Source organism: Coregonus lavaretus (genome assembly GCF_964263955.1).
Source record: "Coregonus lavaretus genome assembly, contig: HAP1_SCAFFOLD_2368, whole genome shotgun sequence".
NCBI lineage: Eukaryota > Metazoa > Chordata > Actinopteri > Salmoniformes > Salmonidae > Coregonus > Coregonus lavaretus.
In genome coordinates, this window is record NW_028162129.1 from 2,501 (window position 1) to 6,422 (window position 3,922).

A 3,922-nucleotide genomic window follows, 5' to 3' on the forward strand; every position below is an offset into this window, starting at 1 on the left:
CCTCCTATCAGAGAAGGTGAATATCCTCCCCTCCTATCAGAGAAGGTGAATATCCTCCCCTCCTATCAGAGAAGGTGAATATCCTCCCCTCCTATCAGAGAAGGTGTAAATCCTCCCCCCCTATCAGAGAAGGTGTAAATCCTCCCCTCCTATCAGAGAAGGTGAATATCCTCCCCTCCTATCAGAGAAGGTGAATATCCTCCCCTCCTATCAGAGAAGGTGAATATCCTCCCCTCCTATCAGAGAAGGTGAATATCCTCCCCTCCTATCAGAGAAGGTGAATATCCTCCCCTCCTATCAGAGAAGGTGAATATCCTCCCCTCCTATCAGAGAAGGTGAATATCCTCCCCTCCTATCAGAGAAGGTGAATATCCTCCCCTCCTATCAGAGAAGGTGTAAATCCTCCCCCCCTATCAGAGAAGGTGTAAATCCTCCCCTCCTATCAGAGAAGGTGAATATCCTCCCCTCCTATCAGAGAAGGTGAATATCCTCCCCTCCTATCAGAGAAGGTGAATATCCTCCCCTCCTATCAGAGAAGGTGAATATCCTCCCCTCCTATCAGAGAAGGTGAATATCCTCCCCTCCTATCAGAGAAGGTGAATATCCTCCCCTCCTATCAGAGAAGGTGAATATCCTCCCCTCCTATCAGAGAAGGTGAATATCCTCCCCTCCTATCAGAGAAGGTGAATATCCTCCCCTCCTATCAGAGAAGGTGAATATCCTCCCCTCCTATCAGAGAAGGTGTAAATCCTCCCCCCCTATCAGAGAAGGTGTAAATCCTCCCCTCCTATCAGAGAAGGTGAATATCCTCCCCTCCTATCAGAGAAGGTGAATATCCTCCCCTCCTATCAGAGAAGGTGAATATCCTCCCCTCCTATCAGAGAAGGTGAATATCCTCCCCTCCTATCAGAGAAGGTGAATATCCTCCCCTCCTATCAGAGAAGGTGAATATCCTCCCCTCCTATCAGATAAGGTGTATATCCTCCCCTCCTCTTCACACCCACAGAATCACTCCACCTCAAGTCTTCGTCCCAAATGGCACCCTATTCCCGACATAGTGCACCTAAAAAAGTAGTGCACTCCTGGTCAAAGGTAGTGCCCTATATAGGGACTAGGGAGCCATTTGGGTCTCAGACCTAGACTGTGGCACTACACCACCTACATGGCCCAACCAATCCAGACTGACATGGCCAAACCAATCCAGACTGACATGGCCCAACCAATCCAGACTGACATGGCCAAACCAATCCAGACTGACATGGCCAAACCAATCCAGACTGACATGGCCCAACCAATCCAGACTGACATGGCCCAACCAATCCAGACTGACATGGCCAAACCAATCCAGGCTGACATGGCAACATCTTTCCAGACTGACATGGCAACATCTTTCCAGACTGACATGGCAACATCTTTCCAGACTGACATGGCAACATCTTTCCAGACTGACATGGCAACATCTTTCCAGACTGACATGGCAACATCTTTCCAGACTGACATGGCAACATCTTTCCAGACTGACATGGCAACATCTTTCCAGACTGACATGGCAACATCTTCCCATTTGTCTTCATTAAGGGGTTTTGAAGGCTCTCTATTCTCTCTTACTCTCATAACACATTGAAGCATTTCTATTCAATAGATGTTGTAGTGCTAGTTTCCTGAATCCATGTAACATACGTTAAACAAGGAGCATCACCTCAGATAGCTAATGATCATATTAAACAAGAGAAACACAAACTGAATGGAAATCATCTGAATAAAACCCCACAGGAGGGTCTGACTGGCTGGTTATTCCAACATAAACTGATTGGGTGGGTTTTTCAAGGCTGTAGTTAAAGTGTGTGTGTGTGTGTGTGTGTGTGTGTGTGTGTGTGTGTGTGTGTGTGTGTGTGTGTGTGTGTGTGTGTGTGTGTGTGTGTGTGTGTGTGTGTGTGTGTGTGTGTGTGTGTGTGTGTGTGTGTGTGTGTGTGTGTGTGTGTGTGTGTGTGTGTGTGTGTGTGTGTGTGTGTGTGTGTGTGTGTGTGTGTGTGTGTGTGTGTGTGTGTGTGTGTGTGTGTGTGTGTGTGTGTGTGTGTGTGTGTGTGTGTGTGTGTGTGTGTGTGTGTGTGTGTGTGTGTGTGTGTGTGTGTGTGTGTGTGTGTGTGTGTGTGTGTGTGTGTGTGTGTGTGTGTGTGTGTGTGTGTGTGTGTGTGTAAGCGAAACATATTTAAATGTATTCTCTCCCTCTGCAGTTGGTGGCCGTCAACACGGACTACAAGGCTCTAAAGAAGGAGGGCCCTGACTTCTAAAGGTCCTTCAGGCAACTCCAGGGGCACCACGTTTGGCAGGACCTCCTGTCATCCTAGTGGCAGGGATGGGGGCAGCCTGAGGCTCGCTCGGCCGGGTCCTCTGTCCGTCTCCTCCGCTGTCTCGTAACCACGCACACTACAACACTATAGTGATGTAACTTTAATTTCTTGAACAACCCGGAAGTCATGTATCCGTCTCTTCACAACAGCCCTGTTGTGTAACCGTCTCTTGTCCTCTTCGCACACTACAACACTATTCATTATAGCTAGCTCTTCACAATGCACAACCCTCAAGTGATGTAACAGCCTCTTTCAACGCACAACACTACTGTTACATACACATCTCTTTACATGTAATGTCACCTTCTCTGTAACGCACACCCCTCTCCAACCCTAAAGTGAGGTAACCTTGAAAATAAATGCATTAAATATCAATCGAAGCAGTGTGATTTGGTTGATTTCAGGTATTGTCTGTATATATAGTGTACAGTGTATGGGTTGAGTTGGGGAATGGAACAGAGTGTGAACGGAATAGATTAGACTATATTGTTTTTCTAATTCTAATATCAGAAATCATCACATGAAAGCAGTGATTTTATTTATTATTATAAGAGCACAACTTTATCCAAACGACTAAACCAACTCCAGTGCATACACGTGTCTTCTTCGGTAATCCTTTGGAATCAGTACACAAACATCAGAACGTCACAAAATAATCGATGGGCCCAAGCAAAGCAGTACTTTAAATAAGATATACAGCTGTTGAGTACTAAAATAGTAACAAGTGTTGAGGCAGGTCAAATCAGTCCAAATATAATATTAATGTGTATTAAACCAGACTGACCCTGTACGGTGTCTTTCAACCAGACTGACCCTGTACGGTGTCTTTAAACCAGACTGACCCTGTACGGTGTCTTTAAACCAGACTGACCCTGTACGGTGTCTTTAAACCAGACTGACCCTGTACGGTGTCTTTAAACCAGACTGACCCTGTACGGTGTCTTTCAACCAGACTGACCCAGTACGGTGTCTTTAAACCAGACTGACCCAGTACGGTGTCTTTAAACCAGACTGACCCTGTACGGTGTCTTTAAACCAGACTGACCCTGTACGGTGTCTTTCAACCAGACTGACCCTGTACGGTGTCTTTAAACCAGACTGACCCAGTACGGTGTCTTTAAACCAGACTGATCCAGTCTATAGATGTATCATAGATAGGACTGTGAATTACATTTCATTCTGGGTAGCAAATAAAACGTACCGTACATCCACAAGAGCTTTTTTAGATGAAGGATAAACATGAAATCATTAATGAAAACACATATTTCCAAAGCTATCCTCGATTGTAAAACATTGGAAACATAGTAGGGGTCAGGTAACAAATATGCATGACAGCTGTTCTATTTCTCCTACATTATCTAGTTAATTGAAAGTGTGTCCCTGCTTTTTTAGATAATACAACACATACACACGCAATAATAGGTTAATCTACGCCCCCCAAATTCACTAACGGTTTCTATGGCAAGTCATTCAGTCTTCATCATTGAATAGAATACAGTTGGTTCCATCTCCTCAAAGTTTAAAACAGAAAAAGCCCGGCAGAGTAGACCAGGGCTCAGGAGAGGGAACAC